The sequence below is a fragment of the Nicotiana tomentosiformis genome, chromosome 12, assembly GCF_000390325.3.
Source record: "Nicotiana tomentosiformis chromosome 12, ASM39032v3, whole genome shotgun sequence".
NCBI classification, from domain to species: domain Eukaryota; kingdom Viridiplantae; phylum Streptophyta; class Magnoliopsida; order Solanales; family Solanaceae; genus Nicotiana; species Nicotiana tomentosiformis.
Window position 1 is genome coordinate 136156424 of NC_090823.1, and position 22386 is coordinate 136178809.

At 36.9% G+C, this 22386-nt stretch overlaps 1 long non-coding RNA gene across 1 annotated transcript; it reads left to right on the plus strand.

Annotated features, from left to right (window-relative positions):
* Positions 1-17: 17 nt before the first annotated feature.
* Positions 18-22160, plus strand: LOC104087021 (uncharacterized). Its single transcript, XR_684210.4, has 4 exons — positions 18-448; positions 21570-21634; positions 21764-21804; positions 21917-22160. It is a non-coding gene; the product is annotated as an uncharacterized lncRNA (long non-coding RNA).
* The last annotated feature ends 226 nt before the right edge of the window (positions 22161-22386 follow it).

Genomic DNA, 22386 nt, shown 5'->3' on the forward strand with positions numbered 1-22386 from the left:
TACGGACTTCCCACTCCCTCCCTCACATAACTGAGTTGTATCTTCTCTCTTTTGCCGTGGCCTCTAATTTTTCATTCTCTCGCAATTCTCCGCATAATTTCTCGTATATTTCATGAAACTTAAAGAATCTCTCACATCCTTTTATCTGAATCTCACGACGAAGAATATCTCAAATTAGAGCTTTAATCAGTTTGAACGCAATGAGTGCTGTGAACATCACGAATGTCGCCGTGTTAGACAATCCGGCGTCGTTTCTTGCGCATTCCCAGTTTGAAATCTCTTACGATCTTTGAGCAACTTGCTCGATTTCTGTCTTCCTGAGGTTTTTGAAAGTCGTTTTGAGCTGTGGAATCGCTGTGCTGTCGCTGGTTTGCTGCGGTTTCTTTTGCTGGATTTTCCCCTCTATTTCTGACCTCTTTCGGTCAAATTTGTTTGTTCCTGCTATAAGGTATGTAGCTATGACTTTTTATGTTTCTGTTAAGATATTAATTTGAAGATCGGAATTACATGTTGTTTCCATGTTTAGTGTCATGTATCCATGTTGGTTGATGTTGAGGTTTATCCATACTGATTGTTTTAGCTATGATATGTTTGTATCTGCACTATGAAGCTGGCAATTCTGAGTTTGCGTTTGCTCATCACAGGCCGCTACCTCTTGCAATAGATCTGAATTTTCAGTTCTGTTTCATGAGAATTAGATTAACTCCGTATAATTGTTGATTGAATCCGGACTTTATGAAGTGTGAGTTAATTTTATTTGGCTAACTGGATGTTTTCTGGTGTTGAGAAGAATCCTCAATAATTGAGTCAGTACCAATGATAATCAAAAGAAATAGGATAGAAGAACATAAGCTTGGATTTGGCTATTAGTGTAAAGTGGCTATATTGTGACAATTAGCTTGTAGCCATGGGGAGGATTGGATCTGTAGTTTTAGTTCCAGTTTGATGTTTGCATGGTAAGCTTGTGAAGAGTATTGACTCAAATGTGTAGTGTTGGTATTAGACTATCATGCAATCAGCAACCTAAACAATTTCACTGAATGTGGCCTTTTTGTGAAACATTTGCTTGGTTTTTCTGAAGTATGGTTTGTCAGAATATCATGACTGTTCTAAGTTGTTTTAGTATAAATTTCATTGCACCTTTGTAAGCAACGGACCAGGGAGAACAACTTTAAAGAATTAAAGGTCTTATTTCTTCAAGTATATTCCATAACTTCAAAACTTCCGCACTTAATCCTAAACATAGTAATCAAATTAATTTAAACATCATAGCTTGCTTTAAGCGCGATTAATAATAAATTATCGTGACTATGGATAAGGTTCCCGTGGCATAGTCATGATACGTAACCCCCAATTTGAGTGTGCGTTTCACGTGACTCGACCTTACAACTTCAAATAATAATAAAAATTAACATGTTGTAAATTACGGGTGCGTTTTACGTGGCGCGATTCACAATATGTACAAAAACAAACGAGTGCGCGACATCGCGACTCGTTCAAATAAATTCCATAAACATTAAAAGCGGCAAAAGGAACAAAATGCACATAGGATCAAAATATGTAATAATCAGATAATCGAGCTAAGTGTAATTATTAAGCGACCGTGCTAAAATCACAGAACTCGGGAGTGTCTCACACCTTCTCCTGGGTTAACGGAATCCCTTGCCCGGTCTTCTATGTTCGCGAGCCATAAAAATAGAGTCAATCTCCTCGATCTGGGATTTTAAAATAAACTGGTGACTTGGGACACCATAAATTATTCCAAGTTGCGACTCTGAATAAATAAATAATCCCATTTCGAATTATGTCACTTTAATTAGAAAAACTCCCTACCCCTATCCCCTTCGGGAAAAAGGAGGTGTGACAATCATTGCATATATTCAGTTAGAGTTCGTGAGTCTGTATTACCAGTGGTGAAATCGCCTGATTTTTGGCGGAGAGCTAGTTCTTGATGTGGAGAACAAACCCCACGACTTCGAAGTGCAAAATTTGAGCCCGAATCGAATCGGAAAATTTTAGAATCTCCCGGGTATTATTTTGCTACAGTAATTGCGTTACCATTTTGAAGATCTGCTGTAGGTGGCTTTAAATTTGAAGAAGAAACCAATTGGGGAAGGTGCGCAATGGGTCGGGGGTTCTTTTGGGACTGGTCCGGTGGCTTTTGGCCTTCGGACGGTAGTGTAGCCGCCATATAGGCACCACTCATTACTGTTGCGAATAGTCATCTTATACGGAGAGCTTTTTTAGCAAGAACTCCATGTACCATGTAAGGACCAAACACATCTCCGTGAGATATCATTAGATTTGAGAAATGGTAGAGAATGAATTTCTAAAAATCTTGAAGATTTCTACAAGTGAGAATCCTGCGGATATGATGACCAAAATAGTACCAAGAGACAAGTTCGAGCTATGCAAAGATGTTGTCGGCATGCACTCAAACTAGAAGACAGTGCTACCTCCTCTAGATGAATGAGACTGGAGGGGGAGATTGATGGGGTCCATCTAATTCAAAAGCCAAAGTAATAGGCATGTGCCTAAGGAAAATATTTAGCTGAGAACTTCTTTGGTTTGGTAGCCAACTTTGTTGAATTGTCAACATTAAAGAAAAAGAAGGAAAAATGTGTACAAATTGTCAAATATAGTAGGCTTTAGAGAGTGAGGTTTCGGCTATAAAAGGAGAGTTTCAGCTCTCATTTTTACATATCAATAAAGTGAGAAAGAAAGAGTATCAAAGAGAGAAAGAAAGAGTGAGGTTTCACAGACAATGTATAAGAAAATAGTCTGTGAGAAAAATAAAGAGTGAGCAATATTATAGTGAGGTGAGAATATCAAAAGAAGATTATTTCTTTTGAGTGTTGTAGTGGTCTTTGGAGTATTTTACTCGAACCTACAAAGTGTAAAATTCCTTGCTATAGTGATATAAGTTGCTCGTCTCGGGACCGTAGTTTTTCCCTTATTCAAAAGGGTTTTTCACATAAAAATTTTAGTGTCGTTGTCACTCTTTTGTTCTTGTTAATTACCGTATCTCGGTGCTACGTTATTATTACGCTTTTATTATTGTGAATATTATTTATATGGGGTTTATTCCAAACATCAATATCACCAGGAATTTTCAAGTCTGAGATAACAGAGAACCTTGTCCAACAGAAATGGTTCCATAATTATCTTTTCAAAACCGTTTCTCTGAAATTTCTTGCAAAGACGGATCCGGGTTCAAAATAAGTGGTTCGGTACTTAATCCATGATATTAGGACCGGAATAATCAGGTATCATGCGGGAGCTAGTAAAGCAAACCTTGAACGACGATAAATCAGAAAGTGAAAGAGAAATCTACCAAAAGAGACACAAACATTTAACGTGGTTCGGTCAATTGACCTACATCCACAACGGAGATGAGCAATCCACTATATTAAAAGAGAGTACAAAATATCGAGAGAACAACCTCACGAAGAGGCAAACACAAGTAACACACTATTACGTGTCCCATAAAGTTCTTCCCCTAAACACGACTCTCAAACCCCATATGGCTACATTGTGGATGCTGATGAATGAGAAGGAAGGATCCTTAATTTATAGAGGTCTAAAACCTTTCCCTACAAGAAAAAGGACTACCCAATATGGAAGATTTATAATTTCCTTCTACGAGAAGGGTAGAAGGAAAACCCAATTATGATAAATATATTACTCTTTCCTTCAAGAGATAGAAAAACCAAATATGATAAAAAAATTAGGACAACACCTAACACATGATTCTTCAGAATATGTATTAGGCAATGTTTTCATTGTCGATAGCCTTAACAGGAGTCCCCATTTTCTCATCACTTTAGAACTAGATGAAGAAGATATGAAGTTGAATTTGATCCGTATGTTGAGAAAACCAGTAATATAATGTGCACAAGAAATGGAAATGTTAGAGTATTTACTCATTTGTTATCTATTTGAGAGGGATTCTTTGAATAACGGTAAAATTATCTCCGTATGATTTACTGATCGAGCCGCGGAATCAGTCACTAATACTTTTGTTAGGGTAGATTGTATACATCACACCCATTGGAGGTGCGACTCTTCCCCATATCCTGTGTGAATACGAAATACTTTGTGCGCCACTCTGTCTTCTTTTTTTTTTTTAAATCTTTTTATACATTTGAAGGTTTAAGGTTTATACCGCTGGCACCAAATGCTGTTTTGGTCAGCAGATATATGATTTGGTCGAATTAAATCTAAGTCCTACAACGTTTACTAGCTAATTGCTTGGCCAACTTTATTCGCTCATTCACGGCAATTATACAAACTGACAAGGTTAGATTATTTAAGAAATTACGGATTAGATCTGAACAAAATTAATATTCAAATAGTCAACAAAAGAGGTGATACATTGGCGGCTTTCACTACTAAAAATCCGGAAAAAATAACCAAAAAGACCGGCCAACGTTGGTCGGTAATGGCCAAAAATCGACCAAAATACGACCATTTACGTGTGGACGGTAATTTTTGTGGTCGGAAAGGCATACCGACCAAACTTGGTGGGAAATTACCGACCAACTTTGGTCGGTCAATTCAATTCAAAAAAAAAATATTGCCAAGAAAACCGACCAAAGTTGGTCGGTTGGTCGGTTTTTTCCAACCAACGTTGGTCGGTTTTTTCCAACCAACGTTGGTCGGTATTTTAATTATGTAATAAAAAAATTTACTATTTGGGAATCGAATCGGGGTCTGTACTGTGGCAGGATACTATTCTACCACTAGACCATTGGTACATTTTGTTTTAAGATTGTCTTTTATTTGATTTATACTCTTTAATTGTATTTTCGCACGAAAATAACCGACCAAAGTTGGTCGGTTTTATTAAAAAGTAAAATTACCGACCAAAGTTGGTCGGTTTTTTTAAATGACCCGCCGAATTAACCGACCAATTTTGGTCGATTTTTTTAATATTAATTTTTATTTATATTAATTGAAAAACCGACCAAAGTTGGTCGGTTTCATAAAAAAAAATTTTAAAAATAAAATATTTCAAAAAAAACTGACCAACTTTGGTCGATTTTTTGGTCGATTTTTTGACAGACCAAAGTTGGTCGGTCGACCTTGGTCGGTTTTTACCGAATTTCTAGTAGTGTTTATGCGCTACCGCCCGCATAACTAATCTATACATTACTTATTCCAATTGAATTAAACCATGCATAACTAATTCTTCCGTAACTAATCACTACATTATTAATACGTGCATAACTATTCGCCACCAGTTGACGAAATTACTTTAAGAAAATGCGTGCATAACTCTAACTAGCAATCAAACAACTCCTTAATGTTGCTCAAGTTTTGCACACAATAAGTGTGAGTTTTGAATCCCATAATCCTCCTTCCTTATATTCTATGATGAGTTAATGTATGATATTCCATCTTCGGCTAAATTCACGGGAAGATTGGTCGCTTATCGGCTAAGATTCGAAATATCTGATTCTTTATATATATACATAATACTATTTACTAACTGATAAAAATATATTATGTGATTTCATGTGTCACGACCCAAAATCCCACCATAAAAGTCGTGATGGCACCTAGTCTTTAAGACTAGGTAAGCCGATTTTCATTATATTTTTAAAACTATTTTTCTGAAACTAATAACGGAAATAATTACAATATACAATCTCCCAAGACTGGTAGTACTGAGTCACGAACTCTAACTGAATACATAGAATGATCACGAGGACCGCATATACAATACTGTTGATTACAAGTTAACAGTACAATAAAATGAAAAAACTCCAAGGGACTGCGATGACCAAGCAGCTCTACCTTGAATTCTTACGATCCCGCTTTAACTCTGCTCAAGTCCGTTATCTTCAATACCTGGCTCTGCACAAAAATGTGCAGAAGTATAGTATGAGTACGCCACGGTCGGTATCCAGTAAGTATCAAGACTAACCTAAATGGAGTAGAGACGAGGTACAGTTAAGACACTCACTAGTCTAATAATCTGTGCAATATAATATACAAAATACTAGGAAACTGATAGCAATAAGGGCAGGATAAAACAACCAGTGGTATGCGCAGCAAGACAACAAGAATACCATAAACATCACTCAACAATTAATAATACATGTACGCCCAATTAATTCAAGTTTTTCAAATAAATATCCTTCACATAAAATTCTTCCAAATAACTCTCTTTCAAATGTAGTTTTCTCAAATAATTATTTTTCAAATATAATTCTTTCAATAAATCTTTTCAAATATAATTTTCTCAAATAATTATCTTTCAAATATAATTCTTTTTGAATAAAAATCATTCCAAATAAATATTTTGAATATAATTCTTTCAATTAAAAAGTCACCATGTGACACCTCATTTCATAATCATAAAAAATACGGGTCTCAGCTTATTTTCATATTTTTCGTAAATACGGGTCTCATCCCATTTTCATATTTCTAAGGCACCTCGTGCCCATAATTAAATCACATCACAAATGCACGGACAATTTACGTGCCAATTATCATCATCATTTCATCACAGCACCTCGTGCCCACATTTCATATCACAACTGCACGGACAATTCACGTGCCAAATATCCTCATTATTTACTCACGGCACCTCGTGCCCACATTTCAATTTATAATCTGCCTGGCAATAGCCACATGCTCTCAATTTCAACATAAATCATATTGTTATCAATTTACTAACAACATGACAAATTGCACAAGGAATAAAAGTAAACACAAGAAAATCACAATATCACATGAAAATTATCAACACCAACACCCCACATCATCACATATCGTCCCTGACAATAGCCACCCTTATCGCTCATATTGCTACCATTATCACTCCTATAGCTACCCTTATCGCTCCGCCCAGACAATATCCTATTGTCACCCTTATCGCTCCTATAGCCACCCTTATCGTTCCGCCCAGATAATATTCCAACAAACACAACAACAGTAAAATATCACCCTTATACCCATACAATATCAACGGTTAAATTCCATCCTAGTTTTCAGAAAGATAAACCATTTGTTATTTGGAGTTGTGTACAAAATGTTATGGTAGATATACTACAGGCTGTCCGGGAAGAGTTTAGAAATCTCTGTTGCATAGGGCTGATTTTGGAAGCTTATATCTCGAAATATATAAGGAATTGGGAGATTAGCAATAAATGAAAGTTATAGTCCTTGGAAGCTAGTTTTCAGAAAGGTAAACCATTCATCATTTGGAGTTTTGTATAAAACGTTATGACCATTATACTAGAGGCTGTTTGGAAGAGTTGGGGAGTTTGTTTTGCGCGATCGCGATTGGTTTTCCGCGATTGTAAAGAGCAATTTTGGGGCTGAAAATTTTTGTGCTTCGCGATGGCGAAGAGTAAATACCTGGGCAGTAGCTATATTTCGAGGTTTGAGCCATTTTTACCATATTTGGAGCTATAGAGCTCAAATTAAAGTGATGTTTGAGGCGATTTTCACCATATGGATTGGGGTAAGTGTTCTACCTCCTAAAGTTTTTATATTTCATGAATCTATGATTATATTATCGTTTAATTCAGATTTTAATGGAAGAAATCAAGATTTTTGTAAAATCTTCCAAAAAACGAAAATTTAAGTGTAGTTTTCTCAAATAATTATTTTTCAAATATAATTCTTTCAATAAATCTTTTCAAATATAATTTCCTCAAATAATTATCTTTCAAATACGATTCTTTCATATAATCCTTTTTGAATAAAAATTCTTTGAAATAAATATTTTGAATATAATTCTTTCAATTAAAAAGTCACCATGTGATACCTCATTTCATAATCATAAAAAATACGGGTCTCAGCCCATTTTCATATTTTTCGTAAACACGGGTCTCAGCCTATTTTCATATTTCCACGGCACCTCGTGCCCATAATTAAATCACATCATAACTGCACGGACAATTCACGTGCCAATTATCATCATCATTTTATCACAGCACCTCGTGCCCACATTTCATATCACAACTGCACGGACAATTCACGAAGGGCTACAACTTTCATTTTTGGATCATGTCCAAATTCCTTATAGATTGCGAGATATGAGCTTTCAAAGTCGGGTCAGTGCGGCAGGAGTTTCCTCTACGCGATCGCGAAAAGGCTTCCGCGATCGCGATTCACAGTCTCTAAACAACAAAATTACTCTTCGCGATCACAATTGTTTGTCTGCGATCGCGATGCATACCTCTGTGGCCAAAATCTAGCAACTAAAAATGGCCTAGAAATGGTACGAAACCACCCCGAAACTTACCCGAGCCACTCGGTACCCCATCTGAGCATACCAACTAGTACCAATACATAACACGAACCTGTTCGAGGACTCAAATCACATCAAACAACGCTAAAACCACGAATCATACCCCAATTCAAGCTTAATGAAACTTAACAAATTTCAACATCTACATTCGACGCCGAAACCTATCAAATCAAGTCCGATTGGCCTCAAATTTTGCACACAAATCATAAATGACATAACGGACGTCCGAAAATTTTCAGAACTGGATTCTGACTCCGATATCAAAAAGTCAACTCCCCTGTCAAACTTCCAACTTAAACTTCCTATTTTCGCCATTTCAAGCCTAATTCCACTACGGACTTCCAAATAATTTTTCGGACATGCTCCTGTCACGACCCAAAATCTAACTTGTCGTGATGGCACCTAACCCAACCCGCTAGGTAAGCCAACTTTCAATTATCCAATTCCAATAATAATTATTAAAGCAATTTAAGTGAATAAAGATCTTAATCTTATACATCCCCCAAGAACTAGTAGTACAAATCATAAGCTTCTAATAATAGAGTATACAAAGCAGAAATGAAATAAATACATAGTCTGTTTGAATAATGCATAAACAGAGCTTTTATAAATCTAAGGCTGCCCTGAACAAGAGGCAACTACAACAGGAACATAGGTACATCTTCAGATCCCGCAACCATCGAGCACAGAGACAACAACAACCAACATCTTCACGCAATGTGCAGAAATGTAGTATCTATACAACCGACCCCATGTACTGAGTAAGTAACAAACCTAGCCGTAGGTTGAAAGTAGTGACGAGCTTCTACCAAGGTTGGGTCCAAAACCACTAGTCCATAACAATCCATAACATAAAGCAAATAATACCAGAAGTAACTCAGAGATAAAATGCTCAGCCAAATCATGATTTCAAAAATAATAGTTCTTCCTTTCAAGTACAACAGTGAAAAACCCAAATCTTTTGCCGAAGTTGCCAATAATATGAATAGTTTGAAAACAATAAATTTCTCCAAAAATCTTTTCAATAATAAATAATATGTTTCATTTTCCTTCCGAATAACCCGTGTAAAACAAATGCATCACTATGCCCATCCGTCAAAATGTGTGAGAAATCATGAATAATGTGATACCGTACAACATGAGAAAAATACATCTCTATGCATATATGTCATGTGTGCATGTCAATGCAATGTATCTCAGAGATTGCACTCATGTACTCACATTCTCAGAGTACTCAATATCATTGTCTCGCATTCTCTCTCACTGTGCTCAGCACACTCAATCACTCAGCGCTATACAATACCTGCTGCGGCGTGCAGCCCGATCCCTGTTTATAGTCAATTGCGCTCACTGGGGGTGTACAGACTCATGAGGGACTCCTACAGCCCAAGCGCTATAAGCACGGACAACTCACGTGCTGCACGGATAACTCATGTTCCATAATATAAATATCTGGATCCGCACGGTCAACTCACGTGCTGTACGGCCAACTCACGTACAATAATAATATAAGTATCCGCACGGCCAACTCACGTGCAATAATAATATAAGGATCCGCACGGTCAAGTCACGTGCTGCACGGCCAACTCACGTGTAATAATAATATAAAGATCCGCATGGCCAACTCACGTGCTGCACGACCAACTCACGTGCAATAATAATATAAAGATCCGCACGGCCAACTCACGAATTGCACGGCCAACTCACGTGCAATAATAATATATATAAAGCCAACATGGCCTACTACAGTGTGCAGCCCGATCCCATAAATATCCTCACAAATCAGGCCTTCAGCCTCACTCAGTCATCAATCTCTCCAGTCTCTCGGGCTCACAATGTCATGAAAATAGCCCAAAATGATATGTTGTATCAATAAATAACAATAGAGACTGAGATATGATATGCAATGAAATGAATATGACTGAGTATGAATTTTCAATTTAACACAATAATTCACAGCAATATGACCTCTGTGGGTCCCAATAATACTGGCACATAGCCTCAACATGATTTTTAATATGTTTTTCAGCTCAATTTCTTTAACAAATAAAACACATGGAAAATGCCAAGATTATTTAATTATAAATTTTCACAGAAATAATTATGTCACAATTTCTATAGTGCACGTCCACACGCCTGTCACCTAGCATGTGCGTCACCTCCCAACAATTCACAAAATACATATATTCAGGGTTCATACCCTCAACTCCAAGATTAGAAGAGTCACTTACCTCGAACAAGCAAAATTCAATGTCGAGCAAGCTAAGAAATGCTCCAGAAATTCCATTCTGCGCATATCGACTTCCAAACGGCTAGAATCTAGTCACAATTAATTTGATTCAGCCCACAAAAATTATAGAAATTAATTCCATATCAAAATACTAATATTTTCCAAAAATTCAAAATTACGCCCCAAAAATCACCTGTGGGGCCCACATCTCGGAATCCGATAAAAGTTATAAAATCCGGAAGCTCATTCAACCACGAGTCTAACCATACTAATTTTACCAAAAGTTCAAACCCCCGATTTACACCTCAAAAATATGTAATCTAGTCGGATTATTCGATGATGATTCAATATTATGGAGTAGAAATGATCATATGTGACTTACCTCAAGTTTCCCTTGAGTTCTCTCTCAAAATCGCCCCAAAACCCGTGCTTGAAGGTCCAAAAATGGCAAAACTCGGAACCCCCTCTGTTTTTAACATTCTGTCCAAGATTTTCGCATCTGCGGTAATTTCTTCGCACCTGCGGTCTTCGCATCCGCGGTGATTTCTTCGCACCTGCGGTCTTCGCATCCGCGATGATTTCTTCGTACCTGCGGTCTTCGCATCCGCGGTGATTTCTTCGCACATGCGGACTTCGCACCCGCGGTGATTTTTTTCGCACCCGCGGTGCCTGGACAATCCATGCATTTTCGCTTCTGCGAATCATTCCTCGCATCCGCAAGCTCGCACCTGCAGCCGTTTTTCGCGCAGGTGCGATCACACCAGCAGCCCATCTCCTTCAACTCCTCCTCCAAATCCAAATTTGATCCGTTAAGCATCCGAAACTCACTCGAGACCCTCAGGACCCCGTCCGAACATACCAACAAGTTCCATAACATAACACGGACCTACTCGAGGCCTCAAATCATATCATTGAACACCAAAATGACGAATCGCACCTCAAATCAAAATCTATGAATTTTGAACTTTCAAATTCTATATCTTGTGCTGAAACATATCAAATCAATCCATAATGACTTCAAATTTTGCACACAAGTCATAAATGACATAACAAAGCTATTCAAATTTCCAGAATCAGATTTCAACCTTGATATCAAAAAGTCAACCCCCGGTCAAACTTCCCAAAATTAAATTTTCGGCATTTCAAGCCTAATTCCACTACGGACTTCCAAATAATTTTTTGGACACGCTCCTAAGTCCGAAATCACCATACGGAGCTATTGGAATTATCAAAATTAAATTTCGAGGTCGTTTACTCATAAGTCAATATCCGGTCAACTATTTCAACTTAAACTTCCAACATGAAAATTCATCCTTCCAAGCTAACTCTGAAATACCTTAAAACCAAAATCGACAATTCACACAAGTCATAATACCTCGTAGGAAGTTATTCAAGACTTCAAATAGTTGAAAGGAGCATAAATGCTCAAAACGACCGGTCGGGTCGTTACAATCTCCCCCACATAAACATACATTCGTCCTCGAACGTGCCAAGAGTTGTTCTTAACCTTCAAATCTCTATTCCACCTTACGATGCACATACACGGGGGTGATCTCAAGTCAGCCAATTCTATATAGGCCTGACCACACAACATAACTGAAAATCATTAATTTAACATTAGCCTAAAAACCTTGGAGCCAAATTTCTAATATCCAAAATTCTTTTCAAGACCCGAATCTCCCATCTACACACTGTATAAGCCTGAACAAGCTGTTTCAAGCTATAGCCAAAACCCCAGATATGATCACATTGCATACTACACAACTCACATGCTCGCAACACCATTCCCGATCACAGTAATTACTCTAAACCAATCAAGTACTAGTATAAAACCTCATATCAAGCCAAACCTCATTCCAAAACCTTCATACACTGCCAATGATGAAAGAAACAATCAAAAACTCATAACCACTCATCAGATCAACTAGCCATGGAGCTCTCTCGCCCCAACCAAAATCATAACCCTCTAGAATATACCATAATCAAGCCTGATAGTACCCATTCTAGGTCCAATGACCTTATATTATTAAACACCACTATCGCACAGACACGCCGCTTCAATATAACTACAGCCACCACTGCGCAATCCGTGTACCCAAATATGGGAGATGTCTCAAGGAAGAGAATCGTATTGCAAGTTCAACAAGCACTACCACAACCGCAATGTTACAACTAATTCCTCAAATTTCGTGAAGCCATAGGCGCATGTGCACAATTGTAGAGGAAGGAAATTAATGAATCAGATAAATTATCATAGAAATAAAATTCCCACATACGGCACGGACAACTCACGTGCCAATAATATGAATCGCCCGGCATGGTCACGGGCCTCCAGTCCCAGCATATCATACATGAACAATTAAACAAGTACACTTGTAAATGATAATGAAATAAGATTCCCATGCTCCTGGACTGGTATAAATATCATGCCATAGTGTAAGCATGTGCAAAGTCTGCTATCACACTTCAAATCGGCAATTTTATGCAGAATTAGTAACTACCCCATTTATTTAGGGAATCATCTTCTTTGTAACCACAAGTATAACCTAGATAGTTCTCAACAAAGGTACGAATACGGGAAACGTTATAACTTTACGCTAAACAGTCGACTCTAGGCATATAATAGCCTAAGCATTCTTTCGAATATGAATACTTGCTCTAATGCACGCACATAGGCTGCAACCTCACATATATGCACACTTATAGCGCGTAACTATCACAAATAATTAACACACCTAGTGCTTCCACTGAGTTAAAATAAAATACTCACCTCAAACAGGCCGCAACACGAAACAATATACTTCTGAGAACTCCCAGTCTCCAAATTCATCAAACACATGAATCACCGTAACTGATCCCAACTCCAGCACTAGAATAACTAACACATCTTTCATTCACGATCTTTCCATAAGGAATACTTTCATAATTCTTCCGTGCCACATAGCAATAATTTGAATATCAACAGTCTATCAACCAGGTGAGTACTGCAATACCAATGAACATCCGTAAGTCAAAACACAATATGCCTTTTGAAATGCGCACCCTTTTCAGGGATTACCGAGCAGTAATAACATTCATCTAATTATCTGAAATTGACCATTCTGTCCAAAATTTGTGATCTTCCTTTCAAGAATGAGCTGCCACCTTGTACATGCAAATCTTAATCCCGCCACATCTATCATGTCATCATGTGACAAGCACGAGAATCTCATTATCAACTTTGGATAACCAGCAAATTACATACCCGGTCATTCAGTAACCTTCATCTTGCTTCCTTCCAGGAGGAATTCATAATACACAACATGTTCCCTACACCGGTAGAATATATCCGGTTCAACCCATGGTAGAAACCATTAAGAACACTTTGAAACCATTTGCACATAACCAAGCTATCAGAACTAAATCCCTATAACTCCACCAAGCCACACAAGTTTCCAAATCCAAGAGTATTGCCACAAAACACCCGTAAAGACTCACCTCATCATAAGAACTAAAAAAATCCGAGCATACCATTACCATATCGATCCAGCATGTTACCCATTTGTCCTATTTCCTCCGAGTCCCTTCCGAATTTGTCTTGAAATTGATACTTCTCCTTGCTAAAACACCACAATATTTAACCACAACTCACCCCACAAACCTTAGCATAGAACCACAATGCCCTACGACTCATAAGCAACTGTATTCTTCTTTAGCACCTTCAAAAATACCACAATTGTAACACTCACTCTGAAAATACCTTATGTGAATTTGAAATTATTCTCCTCACCCTCCTTATACTACAACATAAAATCCATAGTCATACAGAATTTCTATAAGTCCAGGCACCATCCAGTATAAATCTCAGGTTTTATCCATACACCAGTTCGGAGAAATTCTCAATTGCTATATAAAATTCTCTAACCCACTAGAACTTTCTCGGGAGCCACCCACTTTGCTCAAATCTAATTACACCGCCCAAATGGGTCAAAAGACACCTGCCTCATTAGCACAACAACACTCAAAGAAGTAACTCTACTTTAATACCCCCAATCAAATTCATACTCCGTGCGTACTACATATTTTGAAAATAACAACTCACCCATCCCATGATATCCACATACTTATAAAGTACAATATAACCCGCATCCAAGAATTCGTTTACTCAAGTCATTCTCGAACTCCATCTCTGCAAGTCATAACTAATTCACAAGTATGCCTCAGACCAAAACTAAAATTTAATATATAACTATGAAATTAAGCCGTCTGTAGTAGGCTCCCCCACTTGGCCATAAATTTAAACACTCCATAACTCACAATATCCATACTCTACTATTGCCCTAATACTTCCGTCAGTTCAACGAAAACTTCTTCTCAAGCTCATACAATGCCAACCATAAAAATACTCCAAATCATCTGCTAAGCTCGCAATCATTCTCTTGACACTCAAGTCAACTTTCTCAGCCAGATTCAAATTCAAATCTCCATACATACGCCCTACTAGCGGAAACGTAACTCTTCACTCACATATAAGGAAGACACCTACGTAGATTACTCTCCAGGAGATAACCCACCTCCCTAGCCTTAAATTGGTATCTTGTTATATCTCTTCGCAGTCATAATTACTATGCAATCACTTAGTCAATCCGAGTCCAAACTCATTACCCAGACATGAGAATTTAATTTACCCCAAAATTTAACAATATGAAAGGTCCTTCAAAACATTCATACTCGAGACTGTACGTCACATTAAAACGAAAATCAAGCACCCAACGACCTTCCTTTACACATCAAGGAAACAAGTCTCACCACATTCACATCGTCTTAACACATCCTGCAGTTATATCATACTCATCAGAAAGCCATTTCACCGCTCATCGAGCCACAAATTCCACTGTAGAGTCATTACCGGACATATGAGTCCAATTGTACAAGTTATAACTGAAGCTACTAAGCTTAAACTGTGGTCTAACCATGGCCTCAAGTCCTCCAGACTAGCCCATCACCAAAACAAGAATTCACATCTCGCACATCATCCCTGAAATCACAAGCCGGCGATACACAACTGATACCGAGTGCTCATGTGCGCATACGAATACGTGGAAGGAATTAAAATAGTTATGTCCCAAGCTGAAACAATCCCGCACGATAAGGAAAGAAAGATGGGAAGTATATATATTCTAAATGCCATGTAGCCTCTAGAAGATAAGTATAGACGTCATCATACCGATCCGCAAGACTCTACTAGACACTTGCTCATGACTTGTAGAACCTATGAACCTAGAGCTCTGATACCACTTTGTCACGACCCAAAATCCAACTAGTCGTGATGACACCTAACCCAACCCGCTAGGTAAGCCAACTTTCAATTATCCAATTCCAATAATAATTATTAAAGCAATTTAAGTGAATAAAGATCTTAATCTTATACATCCCCCAAGAACTAGTAGTACAAATCATGATCTTCTAAGAATAGAGTATTCAAAGCGGAAATGAAATAAATACATAGTCTGTTTGACTAATACATAAACAGAGCTTTTATAAATCTAAGGCTACCCTGAACAAGTGGCAGCTACAACAGGAACGCAGACGCATCTTCAGATCCCGCAACCATCGAGCACAACAACAACAACAGCCAACATCTGCACGCAATGTGCAGAAGTATAGTATCAGTACAACCGACCCCATGTACTGAGTAAATAACAAACCTAGCTGTAGGTTGAAAGTAGTGACGAGCTTCTACCAAGGTCGGGTCCAAAACCACTAGTCCACAACAGTCCATAACAACATAAAGCAAATAATACCAGAAGTAACCTAGAGATAAAATGCTCAGCCAAATCATGATTTCAAAAATAATAGTTCTTCCTTTCAAGTACAATAGTGAAAAACCCAAATCTTTTGCCGAAGTTGCCAATAATATGAATAGTTTGAAAATAATAAATTTCTCCAAAAATATTTTCAATAATAAACAATATGTTTCATTTTCCTTCCAGATAACCCGTGTAAAATAAATGCATCAGTATGCCCATCTGTCAAAATGTGTGAGAAAGCATGAATAATGTTATACCGTACAGCATGAGGAAAACACATCTCTATGCATATATGTCATGTGTGCATGTCAATGTAATGTATCTCATAGATTGCACTCGTGTACTCACATTCTCAGAGTACTCAATCTTATTGTCTCGTATTCTCTCTCACTGTGCTCAGCACACTCAATCACTCAGCGCTATACAATACCTACTGTGGCGTGTAGCCCGATCCCTGTTTATAGTCGACTGCGCTCACTGGGGGTGTACAGACTCATGAGGGGCTTCTACAACCCAAGCGCTATAAGCACGGACAACTCACGTTCCATAATATAAATAACTGGATCCGTACTGCCAACTCACGTGCTGCACGGCCAACTCACGTGCAATAATAATATAAGGATCTGCACGGCCACGTGAGTTAATAATATAAGGATCCGCACGGCCAACTCACGTGCAATAATAATATAAAGATCTGCACGGCCAACTCACGTGCAATACTAATATAAAGACCCGCAAGGCCAACTCACGTGCTGCACGGCCAACTCACGTGCAATAATAATATATATAAAGCCAACATGGCCTGTTGCAGCGTGCAACCCGATCCCATAAATATCCTCACAAATCAGGCCCTCGGCCTCACTCAGTCATCAATCTGTACAGTCTCTCGGGCTCACAATGTCATGAAAATAGCCCAAAATGATGATATGTTGTATCAATAAATAACAACAGAGACTGAGATATGATATGCAATGAAATGAATATGACTGAGTATGAATTTTCAATTTAACACAATAATTCACAGCAATATGACCTCTGTGGGTCCCAATAATACTGACACATAGCCTCAACATGATTTTTAATATGTTTTTCAGCTCAATTTCTTTAACACATAAAACCGCATGAAAAATGCCAAGATTATTTAACTATAAAATTCCACAGAAATAATTATGTCATAATTTTTATAGTGCACGCCCACACGCCCGTCTCCTAGCATGTGCGTCACCTCCCAACAATTCACAAAATACATATATTTAGGGTTCATACCCTCAACTCCAAGATTAGAAGAGTTACTTACCTCGAACAAGCAAAATCCAATATCGAGCAAGCTAAGAAATTCTCCAGAAATTCCATTCTGCGCATATCGACTTCCAAACGGCTAGAATCTAGTCACAATTAATTTGATTCATCCCACAAAAATTATAGGAATTAATTCTATATCAAAATACTAATATTTTCTAAAAATCCGAAATTACGCCCCAAAAATTACCTGTGGGGCCTAAGTCTCGGAATCGGATAAAAGTTATAAAATTCGGAAGCCCATTCAACCATGAGTCTAACCATACTAATTTTACCAAAATCCGACCTCAATTCCACTTCCAAATCTTCAAATCTTATTTTCAAATCCCTAAGTTCAAACCCCCGATTTATACATCAAAAATATGTAATCTAGTCGGATTATTCGATGATAATTCAATATTATGGAGTAAAAATGATTACAAGTGACTTACCTCAAGTTTTCCTTGAATTTTCTCTCAAAATCGCCCCAAAAATCGTGCTTGAAGGTCCAAAAATAGCAAAACTCGGAACCCCCTCTGTTTTTAATATTCCGTCTAGGATTTTCGCATCCGCGGTGATTTCTTCGCACCTGCGGTCTTCGCATCCGCGGTAATTTTTTTGCACCTGCGGACTTCGTACCCGCGATGACTGTTTTCGTATCCGCGGTGATTTTTTTCGCACCCGCGATCTTCGTACCTGCGGTGATTTTTTTTGCACCCGCGGTGCTTGGACAACCCATACATTTTCGCTTCTGCGAATCATTCCTCGCATCCGCGAGCTCGCACCTGCGGCCTTTTTCGCGCAGGTGCGATCACACCAGCAGCCCAGCTGCTTCAGCTCCTCCTCCAAATCCAAATTCAATCCGTTAAGCATCTGAAACTCACCCGAGGCCCTCGGAACCTCGTTCGAACATACCAACAAGTTCCATAACATAACACGGACCTACTCGAGGCCTCAAATCATATCGAACAACACCAAAACGACAAATCGCTCCTCAAATCAAAATCTATGAACTTTGAACTTTCAAATTCTATATCTTATGCCGAAACATATCAAATCAATCCGGAATGACTTCAAATTTTGCACACAAGTCATAAATGACATAACGAAGCTATTCAAATTTTCAGAATCAGATTTCGACATCGATATCAAAAAGTCAACCCCCCGGTCAAACTTTCCAAAATTAAATTTTCGGCATTTCCAGCCTAATTCCACAACGGACTTCCAAATAATTTTTCGGACACACTCCTAAGTCCGAAATCACCATATAGAGCTATTGAAATCATCAAAATTAAATTTCGAGGTCGTTTACTCATAAGTCAATATCCGGTCAACAATTTCAACTTAAGCTTCTAACATGAAAATTTATCCTTCCAAACTAACTCTGAAATACCTCGTAGGAAGTTATTCAAGACTTCAAATAGTTGAAAGGAGCGTAAATGCTCAAAACGACCGGTCAGGTCGTTACAACTCCTAAGTCCAAAATTACTATACGGAGCTATTGAAATCATCAGATTTCGAATCCGTGGTCGTTTACACAAAAGTCAAATCTCCGGTCAACTTTTTTTTTCATTTAAGTTTCAAAAATGAGAATTGTTCTTTTAATTAAATTCCGAATCTTCCGAAAATCAAACTCGACCACACTCGCGGGTCATAATACATATTACGAATCTGTTCGAGACCTTAAGTCGCTGAACGGAGCGTTAATTCTTAAAACGACAAGTCGAATCGTTACATCATGGTGCCTACATACATACCATAAAAATACATCATCGAGTAGCTGACCAAGATAAACCAATGATGTAGTTGTGCCAATCATCAAATTTGGAGGATATTGTGTAAGATTCCCAAAACTAAAGGGGAAATTAAGCTAAACATCTCTATATATCACTCAGTCTTATAGGTTCCTCGTATTTCAAAATCAAATACTTCATACTCCTATATTATGAAAATCCTATACATTCATATTTAACTTTGAATATTGGAATAAATATATCCAATTCAGCATTTTATGGGATTGCCTCAATCAATATGTCTTGTGAGTATCATTTTCATCGGGTAAATTTTACAAATAGTCATATAATTATATAGCTTTTATTTTTTACCAAAGTCATATAACTATATTTCTCATATAAAATTCAAAAAACTTTTACTAACTCATGATACAAAAATCATAGTGACCGAAAAACACAACTTTCCAGTAATATTTTTTTTATTCTACGTTTTCTCATTATTTATTTTCAGTTTAATAAATAATAACTCAATTAATTAAAATAGGAGATATATATATATATTTTTAGCAGCTCCTAGAAATAATAGCTGAATATATTTTTTTTATATGTGTGTGTTATATAGATATAATATATATATTTTATATATTTCTTTATTAGCGAATGCAATTAGTTTTGACCGACCGATTAATTTTTTGCCTTAAAATAGAAATTACCCTACTCGACCCCACCCAATACCCATATATAGTAATAATACCAAAAGTGAATTCTTCCCCTAAAAATTGGCTCTACTTCTGCTCTACTTCTAGCTAACAAAAAAATTGGCCTTATCATATAGAAGCCTAATAAGCTAATACTAGGCATTTGGCACTTGTCCACATAGTAGGAACCTATAGCATCAACTGCTAGGGATGTTCATAATAAGTGCGTTCCTGATTGTTAGAGGCCGGTTTAGCTAGGTGGTCCGCCACTGCCACAAAATATTTCCACTGACGAATAAATGCAGGCTAGCCCACTTATTTTTATTGTTTCTATACTTAAAAAAAAATCTAGTCGTACATATATAAATTTAGGTTTACAATAAAATATTTATAAATATTTAATGAAATTCTTAATATAAATATAGGATTTGGACAAAATTCACTGAGTTTACACGGACCGTAAGCTTAAGGCTAGACGATCCCCTAGAGCCACAGCCACTAATTGTGTGCACTATAAAACGCATAATTCTATCATGTTATAAAATAATTAATTGACTCTCAATCTTGCCTGCAACAATGTTATAAAACGTACGTAGCCATGCATATAACTCTCTAACTCTCTGCACTATTACATTATTAGCTACATAACTACCTAAATTAAACAATGGAGCCGTTTAAAGTTAATTATTCTTAAATATGAAAAAGTATAACTCTATCATCTTTATCAGATTACCTATTATATTATCAAGAGATATACTTATAATTATCTCACAGATAATCTTATTGTATATTTTACGTTATCATCAACGCATAAAACATAAAACTCTATATCTATATAGGTAGTATAAGCTCTTCACTGAAATTATTAGAGGATGAGTGGAACCATACCTTTAATACAAACCTAAGAGGGGCTTGGCTGGTTTCCAAATATGTCTGTAGACGCATGCGTGATGCTAAACAGGGCAGCAGATCTGTCATTAATATATCTTCATCTGCTACACTCACTACAGGAAATATGAGATATGACGATATTTATTTGATGACACTTATAATAAATGTAGGTGAATAGTTAATTTATTGACATTTGTTAGAAAAATGTCACAAAAATACCGACGTTTAGGAAAAATGTCAGCAAACATTTTGACATTTTATTCAAATGTCACATTATTAGAAATACAACTACATTTAGTTAGCAACATTTGTAATAAATGTCAAAAAATATTATTTTGCCAAGAAAAAATAATTTCGGGAGAGATTAGTCTTACTTGGGCTTTCTTTTCTTTTTATAAAATTCCAAAAGAAAGTCAAAAATATTCAAACTCTATTTCCTTAAGAACTCTTCAAGTCGTAGGCCGCAACCTAGCTCCAAAATCTCCATTATCAGTTTATCTCGACTTCTTTCGTTAGTTTTGATCCTAATAGGCGGGTAAGATTTTCCTTAATTTTAGATTTATATATCTCAATCTTCTATGTCTTGTTTCTGGCAGCTTTTCGTTGTTATGTTCATAGCCCTAGATTTGCAATCTATAGGCTGGAGATTTCCTTTTATAATCTTTGTTTCATTGCAAAACCTAGAATTGCCGCTAGCCGGAACTGAAATTTCTGCCATACCTGTTGTCGGAGTGGCGATTTCTGATCAGGTTCATCAACTCTAACTCGTTTTCTATAAGTTTGGCCTTTTCTTTTTCGAGATAAATGAGATTTGTGATATTCAGATCAAAAGCATTGATTTTCTGTCTTTATTGTTTATTTCAATTTACTTTGTATAGGTGAATTTCTTGCAAATATGGTTACAGTTACTACATATGAGGTAAAATGGCCTTAATGTTGTTTTGCTACTTGCCCTTTCCCTTAATCAGTTGGTGATAGCCTTTTTTTGTTTTCTTTTCAATTTGAGATCTTGGTTACACGTATTTTTGAAGGTTGTGAGATCAACTAATATGAAGGAATTTTGACTTGGTAAAGGCATGGACTCAGAAAGACGCATGGATAACGAAGCTTTGAAGTGCATTGGCATTTTTGTAAATCTCAAGGGAACAATATCATTACGATTTTTTTGGGGTCAATGTTATGATTATTTGAATTGTATGTAGTGTATGAATCTTAAAAGTTTTGCAATGAATAAAAATATTTATGTTATTGTAAGGTCAATCACAGTTGATAGATTACTTTCTATAATACATAGCAAAACAAAAAGGGACAAATTTTTGGCATTTATGATAATTTCTCGATTTCTAATCTTTACCATATATATCCATAATGATTTCAATATTCAAATAATATCTCAAAAATTTATGACATTTCTATATATGTCGCAAACAAGATAAGTCAAGAGCTCAAATTATTGACATTTGATAGGCGCCATAAATAAATATCGTTAATTATTTACCGA